A 12848-nucleotide genomic window follows, 5' to 3' on the forward strand; every position below is an offset into this window, starting at 1 on the left:
GGCGCCTTATGCATTGTGCCTAAAAACTAGTCAATCTACAACTACAATCTACAACCTGCAGCAAACTGACATCATGCTTCCTTATATGCATGAGGAGTCCAAGCTGCTTCTTTTCACCTGGGGAATTTCCCCGGCTGGACGTAGCGCGTGGAAGAAACGCATTATTCCGACCAACTGAGCCAGACTTTAGGGTGGGCGGCTATATGGCGAGATACAAGAGCAAAGCAAAGCAAAGTTATTTGTTTACCCAGGGTGAATGGACTAAGCTCGAGATGCTTGTTTACAGCCAGACATTAGCAATAGAAACAACGATAGTAAAACAGTGATGCCAGCAATAACAATAGTATATAGTCCTTCAGAGGTCTTACCAATTACACTAATTGAGGCTCTGTTCCATTTAGTGTAGCACCCCTATAACCGAATGGACCCTTTTTTTTGGGAAAACCTCAAGGAACCATGAAGATCCCAGGACCCACTTTGAGACCCACTGCTGTAGCAGAGTCTTTCCAGTGAGCCAATATCAGCACCCTGACTCTGTTTGACAAGATTGGAACGGAGCCTTCATTAGTATCATTGGTACTTGTGAAGGAATTAAGACAGAGGCCCAATACGGCTGTGCATAGAGCCTATCTGCAGTCCACAATCACACCCTCAATCTGTTATGTGGGTGTGTGGGGGAGGGCGTCTATTAAAGAGGCCTCCGTGATGTCCTGTGAACTCTTTAGCACCAGTGTGCCAGCTAGGACCTAGCCAGTGTAGGTGTGAGACACACACACACACACACACACACACACACACACACACACACACACACACACACACACACACACACACACAATAGCTCTGTTTAAGGTAGACTACTACAGATTACTACAGACTGGCAGTCGAATGAAGTCAGGAGATCAGTTGGTTTGAAGGTGTGAAAAAAAGTTTAACTTTAATGATGCACCTGAGAGCAGACGCCGACAGACGGCTACTATAGTGCTAGAAATAGCCTATGTGGCTTGATGTCTTTTTCAAATAGAGGCCTGCGGTTATTCGACGGTTATTTTCACTACTATACTTTTTTATCTATTCATTCAAATTATTAGATTTCATTTATGAAATAATTTTGATAAATAATGAAATTGTTTTTAAAAGTTGTGATGTTTTTTGTAATTTTTTGTAATTTTTTGAAGTAATATAGTATATAGTATACTATAATTATATTATATAATATTTAAATGTAGGAAACGTTTGGTAAACAGTGATGTAGACAACATGTCTACATGTCTACATCCATGTATTTTCCCTGTCGTCAGCATTCTCTGTGTATTTATTACTCAGTGATGGAAGTAGTACTCAGTAGAAATAGTCACAAGTTACAAGTCCAAGTTCAGCATTCAAAATGTACTTGAGTAAAAATACAAAAGTATCGTCATCAACATGTACTGAAACTACAAAAAAAGTACTCATTGTGCCGAATGTCCCATTTCACAAGTTTTCAAACTGCATAAAAATCTTTTGAAAATAGCAGATCTACAAGCCCACAACGCGTGCTGTGGTCTTGTAGTTCGGCTATTTTCAAATGGCCGAAGTAAGTGATTAATGTTTTATATGTTAATGTTTTATGTATAATGTTTTATAATAATAATTTAAAAAAGAAAAAAACTAGAAAGTAAAGTTTTCAAATAATTGTAAAAGTACAATATTTGACTCTGAAATGCAATGGAGTAGAAGTAAAAGTAGGCTATTGAAATTTGGAAACACTCCAGTGAAGTAAAACTGCCTCAAAAGTATACTTAAGTACTTACAATAATATTTGAGTGAATGTACTTAGTTACTTTCCAACACTGGTATTACGTTGCTGTGACCACTCTCGCCCCTGTCCCTTATTCCGCTCGCCATGCACCAGTGCAGCCATGGAGACAGACTGACAGGGAGACATCATGGCTATCACTCCCATCACCGTTTGCCCTTTAGTCACACACACACACACACACACACACACACACACACACACACACACACACATACGCACACACATACGCACACGCACGCACAGCCTTATCTACGGCATCTCTCGTTGGCCCTGTTGCATGCATCCCCTCTGTCGCCGGAGCAAGACAATGGTTAGCTGGAAAGGTCAAAGTCTGCTGCTGCTTTGACCAAAGAAATGTCACCATGACTCTGTTTTGTATGTATCTCTCTCTTCTCTCTCTCTCTCGCTCTCTCTCACTCTCACACACGCGCGCACCTACGCATGCTAGCATCTCAGCGTCTTTCAAATAATATAAATAAATACATAAAAATGCACAACAGACAGAAGTGAATAGAGCTCGGAGTGTTTTTCTTGTTTGTGTAATGTCATACCGCCGCAGCCAGTTCAGGGGATTTCCATCGTTGCTCAGCAAATACCATCTCAACAAATTATCTTAAAAAGAGAGAGAGAGAGAGAGAGAGAGAGAGAGAGAGAGAGAGAGAGAGAGAGAGAGAGAGAAAGCACTGTAACTGAGATCCTTTATTACACAGCTTTGTTTACTGAATCTGGCGCCTGAATAATACACAAAAAGCTCTCTTGTGTTCCAGTTCTCTTTTCCCCGCCGGTCTTTGAGGCAAACAATGCAAACTTTTGGGGTGAAAGAGAATGAATGAATGAGGGGTCCTGTGAGCGCGTTGTTTCATAACGCATGTTTTCAAAGTGCGAGCCGTGGCCCTTTATAGAGGGAGTCCTTGGGGAGGGGGGATTTGAAAGGACTCAAAATCGATCTATATAATCGATCTATCCATCTATCTTCGTTAATGTGTGTATTGTTTATTGTTCTTTCAATCTGTTGTCCATATTTTGGGCCTGTCATGTAGGAGTCCTTTGCAGTGGTGGAAAAAGTACTCACAATTAAAAAAATAAAGTAAAGTAAAAGTATCAGTACTGCAAAATAGAAATACTCTGTTACAAGTAGACGTCCTGAATTCAAAATTTACTTTAGTTGAAGTACAAAAGTATTGGCATCAAAATGTATTTAAAAGTACAAAAAGTAAAATTACTCATTCTGCAGAATGTCTCATTTCAAGTTTTCAAATGTATACAAATCTTTTGAAAATAGATGATCTGCTATTTTCAAATGGCCAAAATGTATGTATGTATGTTTTGTAATAATTTCCAAAAATCTACAAAGTAAATAGTAACTAAAGTTTTCACATAAATGTAGTCCGAAATGTCGTGGAGTAGAAGCAAAAGTACTGGAAATTGGAAATACGCACGTGAAGTACAAATACCTCAAAATTGCAATTAAGTACAGTACTTAAGTAAATGTACTTAGTTACTTTCCACCACCGGTCCTCTGGTGTATGGAAGCGGTTTGGGAACACGTGTGTTAGAATGTGCTGACGATAAAGCTGGTCTATTGGCTGATATTGAACACGGCGAGACATCAGGCAGACGGCGGCGGCTATCTATCTCTATCTCACCCTGCACTGCAGCTCCCAGGAGCCATCTGTGGGAAAAGACGCAACCCGAGTGTGGGAAGCGCACGGCCTTCCTCTTGATATGGCGTCGAGAGATCGGTGGCGCTCCGCTCCGCCGTTATCTGCGATGGAAAAGTTCAGCCCCATTTAGATAGATAGACCAGTGGCAGAAATCGTGGTTTCTTTTCAAGCCTTAATAAGCAGAACATTGGACAGTTTGATGCAAATCTCGGGGATTCGTTTAATTTGACAGTTATATTATGTGAGCAAAAGGGTTTTCTGTGTAGTATAGTCACTCAATCTCTTTGTCTCTCTGTGTGTGTGTGTGTGTGTGTGTCTCACTCTGTCTGTCTGTCTGTCTGTCTCTCGCCCTCCTTGCCCTTCAGCCCCCCACGCCCCACCTCTCTTGGCTCTTGGGCAGGCCTGTGTCACATGGTTGAGTGATCAAGTCGGAGCAGTGAGGCGAGCTCACTGGGTGAAGCTCAGGAGTTCTGACGGGAGCTGGTGGGGCTGAAATCAGCCTAAGTAGGCTAGGCCCCCTCCCTCCCTCCCTCTCTCTCCCTCTCCCTCTCTCTCTGGGAAGCTACAAAAGGGAATGCAAACACACACACAGTCACAGCCCTCCCTCCTGTCATCCTGGCCTCTTTTCTTCGGACCTCTACTGTGACCCGGCCATGAGGTTTAACCACTTAAGCCCTGTATGCTTCTTTGTCGTAATACACACAAATACCAAAATTAGCCATAGCGGCCGGAAGAGGTTCCCAGTTCGATCCCGGGAGAGAGAGTTGGTTGTCGAAGTGTCCTTGAGCAAACGACGCTGAACCCCTAATTGGTCCCGATGAGCAGGTTGGTTGCATGGTTTCCTCCGCCATCGGTAGGTGAATGGGTGAATGTAATCACAATCTATATGTAAAGCGCCTTGGATAAAGGTGCTACATGAATGCACCATTTACAAGTTCCCAACGAGCTTGTACTATATGTGCTATTGGAAGTGGTGAAACGAGTCCATAAATTGGCCTCTCTCAGCTCTCACATGGATGGATGGATTGGGGATAGTTCTCTTCATTCTCTTCACAGGTGAAGCACTGCAGTGAACAACAGGGTCTGTTATTGATGCGATGTGCAACTTTGTGGACAGGTTGAACTTGACACTGATGTATCCGCCATACGAAGCGAAATGCTGTACTAAAGTCAAACGAATCGCAGAAGACATTTATTCATTCCAACTCCGAGGGCCTCGAATGGCGGTAAACCTGTGAAGATTCCGCCATGACCTGTCAGAGCTGTCCGAGCCGTCAGTTGGGAATCACATCGGGAGAATGTGACACGTCTCCCGTCCGCGTACCCCGACCGAACGACCGACCGGACGAATCCATCAGTGGAAATCAGCGCACTTCCCAAACACCTGCCACAGAGAAGGGGGCAAAAAAACCCTCACATCCCCTTCCTCACCCCTGCTCTCCCCACCCCTCAGACTCATTAACTCAATTCATGAGCGTCCCTTTCTGCCCTTCCCTCCCCCCTCAAATGCACGCATGCACGCACGCACGCACGCCTACGTGCACACACTGACTGGGCATGGAGAGATTGTGGGTGGGAGGGGGGGTTAGAGGAGGTGGTTGAGCTCATTAAGTCCAGGCAACAGAACCTTTACTCTCCACTCTTTAAAAAAATGTCTGTCACTTTAGGGGGAGAAAAGAAAGAAAAATCCTTCGAGTTATTTCCCCACCTAGTGGTCACCAACCATGGCCTCTCAGTGGTCTCTCTCTCTCTCTCTCTCTCTCTCTCTCTCTCTCTCTCTCTCTCTCTCTCTCTCTCTCTCTCTCTTCTATTCATCACTTTCTTCTTCACTTTGTTTTTCTGTTCTTCCCTTCTTTCTCCTGTCCGTTTGCAGGGGGGGGGGTTAAGGGGGGGGGGATCTGTGGTGGGCGGAGCTGAGCTTGAAGCAGATCCAGTATAATGGGGATAATTGGGGAGGGGGGACAAAGTGGCCGGCCCCTGTCTGACCAATCTTCTCACACAACAATCGGCTGATTGTTTTTCCGCGGTCACACAACAACCTCTTTTCGCGGAGAGAGATTTTCGGTGGATTCGTGGAATATAATTAGCAAGCGAACTACCGCCGTGCACGGCACGAGTTGCTCCGTCCGCCTGGACCGCGGGGACGGTTCTCTGGTTCTCTGGTTCACAAACATTCTGGAATTTTTCAAATGTATAAAAATCTTCTGAAAATGGCCGATCTACAAGCTCACGATATGAAGTGTTACCCTATACATTTTTCAAATATTTGTAGTGCAAGTGAAAGTGCAATACTGAGATGTAGTGGAGTAGAATTACTCCTTAAAGTACTGAAAACTGGGAATACTCCTGGAAAGTAGTAATTGAGTAAATGTGCTACTGTGCGTGCGTGCGTGCGTGTGGGGGGAGGGGGTGACATGGGGAGATTTGTTTGCTGTTTCTGGAAGTGAAATGGATGGTCAGTTGCAGGGGCCTCTTCTCTGTGCCTGAGTGGACGCTGGTTAACCATCTAATGAGGCCAGAGGCAGCGTGTCACAGAGCGGGGTCAGTGGAACCTGTTTCTAGTGGTGGGGTCTGTCTGTCTGTCTGTCTGTCTGTCTGTCTGTCTGTCTGTCTGTCTGTCTGTCTGTCTGTCTGTCTGTCTGTGTCTCTCTCTCTCTTTACAATTTAGGCATTTAGCAGACACCCTTAATCCGTATAGCGATTTACAATAAGCAAGAACAACACAAGCTAATGCATCAAATGTATAGAAATAGTTTTCACATAAATGTAGTCCGAAATGTCGTGGAGTAGAAATAAGTAATAAGTCTTACAGTAGAATATTTGTACATTGAATTGACCTAATGGTCATAATTTTCCATTCTTACCTCCTACTGGTCATAATGTTCCATTCTTACCTCCTACTGGTCATAATGTTCCATTCTTACCTCCTACTGGTCAAAGCTAAAGTCTCTCTAGAAGCCTTAAAATAAGATTGCGGGACACTTTATACAGCCTTTTATACTTCCGGTTCACGGCCCAGGGTTTTTTGCCCTTCAAAATAAGAGTACAGTATGCAATGAAAAGATCGTGGCACTGGGTGAATTAAATTTGAATTTAATGAATTTATTTTGGATATTTGGGCCTCAGTGCCCCTCAGAAGTACACACAATCACACAGGCACCCGCACGCACACACACACACACACACACACACACACACACACACAATTCAGGCAAATGCTGCGGTACAGTAAATCACTTCACCATGACATGTTGGGTGTGTTGTGTGTACTGTATGTAGGGAGGCATCAGAACAATCCTTGCCCCGAGTGTTTCAGAGTACAGGAGCTCTTGAGTAGTCATAAATATCTCCTGACACCGAAAAAGACATTTCCAGTGTTTCTGGTTAGTGCAGCGGTGCGTGCGTGCGTGCGTGCGTGCGTGCGTGCGTGCGTGCGTGCGTGCGTGCGTGCGTGCGTGCGTGCACGTGTATATATGTGTGTGAGAGTTTAACTATAATCACTAATATTTACTGGCGTGGGAACACTTCCAACCATCAATCAATCAAGGAGATCTCGAGATCCATTTGGGATTTAAATGGACAGTCGTCTATGACGCATCTATACAGTATGACTCCACATTCCACCTACTCTGGGCCCCATTGACTTCCATTATTATTATTATTATTATTATTATTATTATTATTATTATTATTATTATTATTATTATTATTATTATTATTATTATTATTATTATTATTATTATTATTATTATTATTATTATTACCATTATTATTATTTTTGCGACCGAAGGTTGCAGTTAAAGGAGAATTCCATACTAGAAGGCTTTCTTACCTTTATTTGTAGTTGTTACGTTCCCCACCAAAGAGGTCTAGGTGTTATTTTGTGCAAAATCGCATTATTGGCTATTTCCCCTACCATAAGCCCTCAATGAATTGCATTGAATTGCATTGAATTGAATGGGGCTATGGGGTGTATGGGGTGCTAATTCGCTTATTTCCATCGCTCAAAAATCTATTTTTTTTGTAATATCCTCTCTTCATAATGTAAATAGTATCCCAAGCGTCACACTTTACTACTTATTTTGATGGAAATAAGCGAATTAGCACAAAAACCCAACCCCCATTGAGGGCCCCCAATCCCCCCATAGCCAATAATTCACCTTTGCACAAAATAACATCTGGACCTCTTTGTTGGGGACTACAAATAAAAGTAAGAAAGCCTTCTAGCATGGAATTCTCCTTTAACTATATGGAATCATGCATTTCCCGTCAGTGTATCACTCAAAATCCCCATATATGGGGAAAGCCCCCATATATGGTGCCCAGGTCTCGTGACATCACGTGACATCATCAGGGATGGAGATCCCTGATGTCATCAATATTAGTATACGGATATATGTCAGAACCTGTTCTGACATTCCATATTTTTATCCTTCTCCATACATCCTTCTTCTTCGATGTCTCCCTTTTGACTGATACCTGTCCATTTAAACTCTAGACGGGCCTGCCCCAAGTTATTAGTGCAGCCATGCTCAGCAGCTGGCGAAAACTAGAGTTCTCAACAGCCCCGAAAATTAAGGCCCGGCCCTACCTGGGCCCTCATCAAACCCTGTACACTCAAGACACCCTTAGATCTCCATATATGGAGCTGACCTGTTCTGACATTCCATATGTTGATCTGACCTCATCAATCCCTGTACACTCAAGACACGCTCCATATATGACCAGTGCACGCCAGGCGTCTTACTGGTTATTATATAGTTCCAAGTTAAACGTTGAAAAAATATCTAAAACATATGTGGAAAGAAATCCATGGAGGTATTACTGGCAGCATGTGCACGACATTTGGCACTGATCATATCTCTGGACACACACACACACACACACACACACACACACACACACACACACACACACACACACACACACACACACACACACACACACACACACAGATCGACCCTCAGTCTAATAGACAGCCAGCCTCCTGCAGAGCCACTGCATAAAAAGGTGGCGTTACTCTCTCTCTCTTCCTGTCAAATCAAAACAAGATTAAAATAATAATGTTACTCTCAATTCTCAAAAGCCTCAAAATAAAAACACCACTTTACAATCATCCTTGTGTGCAGTGCAAATGTTTAGCTATATACAGTCCATGTGCTATTCAGTCACTGTCAAACGACTCTCATGGACAACAGAGGGGCCACTTTGAAGGTGCTCCAAGATAAATACGGGCTCCAGGCTTCACATGAGTGACATTCAGATGCGCACCGTATTTGTTACTGTACACAATAGATTCAAACACATTATGCTGGGGCACATGCCTACCCTTGCGTGTGCATTTGTACACTCACTGAGTTAAATTAACAATCGGTGTATATAGAGGGTGAGAGTCGAAACAATCATTTGGATTGTGCCACGTTCTCTCAATTCCTCCACTATGCTGTCTCCCTCCCAGGTTTAATCCTGCCTAGTTCCATAAGTACTCATGGTCTGGAATGCCCCTTTCCCTTTTAAAAAAAAAATATTGTCCCATAGATATCATTTAATCAGAATTAAAATTTGTCTTTCACCATAACCTAATTGATGTGCAAATATCGTGATGCTGACGGACATCAGACACGGGGTGACTGATGGACAGCTATCTGTGGTCGCATGTAAGCGATACGTGAGCAATATCAGGTTTCTCGTATGGGTCATCCTTATGGCCGCTGGTGTGACGACAAGCTAGATGTCCGATGATGACACACACTTCTTCTTCTCAAAGTAATTTAATTTGGGGTGACTAGAACCCCCCCCCCCCCCCCCAAAAAACAACCTGAAGGTAACAACAAACACCTCTACATGCGTAATTTGGCTCCACTCTCCATGCTTACCTTTGAGCAAATAAAATAAAACATTGTATAGCGAGCAGCACAGGTGTCATTAGGTCATTGTGTGTGTGTGACTGTGTGTGTGTGTGACTGTGTGTGTGTGTGTGTGTGTGTGTGTGTGTGTGTGCGTGTGTGCTTGTGTGCTTGTGTCTGTGTCTCTCTGTGCGTGTGTGTGTGTGTCTCTCTGTGTGTGTGTGTGTGTGTGTGTGTGTGTCTGTCTGTGTGTGTGTATCTGTGCGCGCGCATGTGTTTTTTGTGTCTGTTTTGCTGGGAAGGGGGTGAGGGGTGCAAAATATCAAAGGGATGAAAGTCGGGCATTAGCGAGGCAGGAAGTCTGACGTGAAAATTAAACATCCCATTAAGCTGTCAGAGGCAGCCAAGTGCAATAACAGAGCAGCTGGGTCTGGCCCCTAAACACAAGCCGACAGACAGACAGACAGACAGAGACACAGGTGGAGGCAGGGCATACAAACACAGCCTCCGTTCTCATGGGGGCAGGCAGTGCAGAGGGCAGCCAAAGGTCCAGAGAGGACCCGCTGTCTCAAAGAGTGTCACCGTCCAGCCATGGAATGAACTCCATATATTTCAGCACGGCATGCCTGCATGTGGCGTACCACAAACTCTATACAGAACAGTTCGTACAGAACTCAATAATAGTCTCTGGGACTTAAAAAATCCCCCTGCCAGAACTACCCCCCTCTCCTCTTCATACCTGACACCTTAGGGGCTTTGGTTGCTCCGGTTGTGGGCAGAGGGGAGTCATGCCGATTGACAAGACAGGCGGGGGTGGGGGTAGTCCAGGGTGAGCCAGAACACTTGCGGGGTCAATTTCACATGTGACCGGTGTTTCGCGTCTAATGAGAGCTACTGTCACTTCGACTCAGGGCAGTCAGGGGGAGAGAGAGAGAGAGAGAGAGAGAGAGGAGAGAGGTGGAGCTGAGCAAGTAGAGAGGAGGTAAAGGAGAGAGGAGAGGAGAGAGGAAGCTGAAAGGGAAGAGCAAGAGAAAGATCGGCATGGAGAAATGTTTGCAAAGCGGTTTGGAGCAGTGGAATAATAGATCTGTGCCAGAAACTATTAAGGAAATCAATGCAGAAAAGAACTTCCGTATTGTGTCCTCTTAGGCCCCTTTTCCACCGGTGTTGAACCGGTTCAGTTATTTTCAGTGTTTCCACTGAAAATGAATTGGTCCAGAACCCTAAAAGTTGGTTCGATACTGGTCAACTGGAAACAAAACATGACCGCCAAGAATCTAGAACAGAACCAGTTCTAGAGAACCAAAGTTCTTTTGGTGGAAATGGGGCCTTAGAGTGCTATATGTTGAACTAGTTTATGGTTCAAACTCTGTAACACCTTATGTAACTTTTATTGCGCCGCCCCCTCCCTCCCTCCAATCCTCTTTTCCGTGCTTTCCAAAGGTCTGGCCCACGCTGGACCCTCATTAGGTCATGTGTACTCAATCCTGTTGTTCTTGCGTCCCTTAATTTACACTGTTGTGGGGACAAAGGGAGGCACAAAGCGGATCGCAACCCTGGTTCCTTGCACTCGACCTCATTCGCTCATTACCGTCGCCATAGAAACCCGTACCCTAGGACACACACACACACACCCACGCACGCGCGTGCGCACACACGCACACGCACACACACACAACCCTCCCATCATGTATGCTAGGGATGAATGGGACTAGAGATGAATGGACTCGCTGGATGATCGTTTATGCCGGTGGTAATACTTTTACAAGTGATATAAGAACTGCACAATATGGTGTGGCATACGTAGGTGTGCATTTGTGTGTGCACTGTATATATTTGGTTCTATGTGTGTGTGCATACAGTATATGTGCATGTATGAATCCTCACATAACAATAATTATGGCGATCTCTTTATTTACTGTTTAATATTTGTCTTGTGACCATGTGTCTGTCCATGATTCTGCGCAGGACTTGTGGGACCCTCTCGAAAACGAGATACTGTATCTCAAGGGGTATTCCCTAAATAAACAACTTGTGTGTGCGTGCGTGCACAAAAGGAGCATCCCACAGAGCAAATGGTAACACTGAGTGCAATAATAACATTGTCATGTTTTTACACAGCAACAACTTGTGCGCATCTTCCTAATGCTCTACAAGGAGGTGGAGTCACTGGGAATCAACTCTGGATACAGCAAGAGAACGCCACACCAGCTACACCCTAATGTCAAGGTACGTGTGTGAGCGTGTGCGACTGTGCGTGCGGGTCGAGCTGTGTGACATTTCCAGACCTTTTCCTTTCCCCAGCTCATTGGGAGCAAAGCCTTTCTGTCGGATCCAGAAACGAGAGGGTGTGGGTCGGGTTTCTTGACTCTGGACGGGCTCCAGTCTGTGATACTACAGTATGTAGGTGAAAAAAAACACTTCTCCCTGACCTCAGGCTGTGTGAAGACCGAGAACCATCGCTCAGCGGAGCAGCGAGCAGCGCCAGCCCATTATTTTTGATTAATTTGGCCACCGGTATTTGCCATGTTGAAGCGTTTTCATGAGGATGTATGCTGTATGTATTAAACCAGGGGGTTGGCCAAAGGTTCCTGCTTTGTAGCGTCTGAGTAAGCTCTGTGTGTTTAGTCTTTTCTTTGCGTTATTTTTCTATTTCACTTTCTGTACAGGGAACTACTTTACGAGGTTACGAGGCTGTGCGAGAAACGTGTCTTGCGAAAGTTGAACATTTCCAAAGCTGTGGACATGTCATATTTTGAAACCCCGGGGACAGAGATTTATGGCTCAGATTTGTGTACGCTCTTTACGGTGGGAGGTCTAGTCTGCACGGCGAGAATGTGCAAATTGGACCTGCCGCCAGGCCAGGCCAGGCCAGGCCAGGGTCAGCCGGTGATGTGTTTAAGGAAGGAGGAGATGGCTCTAATGAGAATGTGCACCACTCAGACTTCCTAACAAACTAATAGACTGGATATGGGCAACACACAGAACAACTCTGTTGCCATACCGTATAGGACAGAGTCACAGTCATGGAAAAGCAGTAATACAGTATGTTGGTACATAAATGTGTCCTTACTCCTTACGCGTGCGCACGCACGCACACGCGCACAGACACACTCACACTCACACTCACTCACACAGTCACACTCAAACTCACACACGCACGCACACACAAAGAAAAGGGCTCCCTCTGCTGAGCTCTCGGTAACCTCCTCTCTCGATGCTGCCCTAAGGGGTCCATGTCAAAACTCAAAAGCCAGGACCAATAAAGCTTGATTTATAATTTAGTTACTAGCAGACTACAAGCTCATAGCTTGTATGTATGCTAATTTCTTGGCTATTTTCAGCTAAATGCTTAGGTGTTTTCCCCCAATGGAGATCTTCTGTTGCGTTTACATTGTCATTTTGTCATTTAGCAGAGCCACTGTGCCACCGCCATGATGACTCACTAAAATATGATTCAGACTTGCGTGCATGTAAAGTACATACATGCACCAGTCTATATTGTAGAGTAGACTATAGTACATGTGTACACTGTGT

The 12848-nt window shown here is 44.6% G+C and overlaps 1 long non-coding RNA gene across 1 annotated transcript in view; it reads left to right on the top strand.

Annotated features, from left to right (window-relative positions):
* Positions 1-12447, top strand: part of LOC306913487 — a 92539-nt gene extending 80092 nt beyond the window's left edge. The window contains exons 3-4 of the long non-coding RNA XR_013788546.1: positions 11433-11540; positions 11616-12447. This is a non-coding gene — a long non-coding RNA (uncharacterized lncRNA). The remainder of the gene's footprint in view (positions 1-11432; positions 11541-11615) is intronic.
* The last annotated feature ends 401 nt before the right edge of the window (positions 12448-12848 follow it).

Source organism: Electrona antarctica (genome assembly GCF_951216825.1).
Source record: "Electrona antarctica genome assembly, chromosome: 20".
NCBI classification, from domain to species: Eukaryota; Metazoa; Chordata; class Actinopteri; order Myctophiformes; family Myctophidae; genus Electrona; species Electrona antarctica.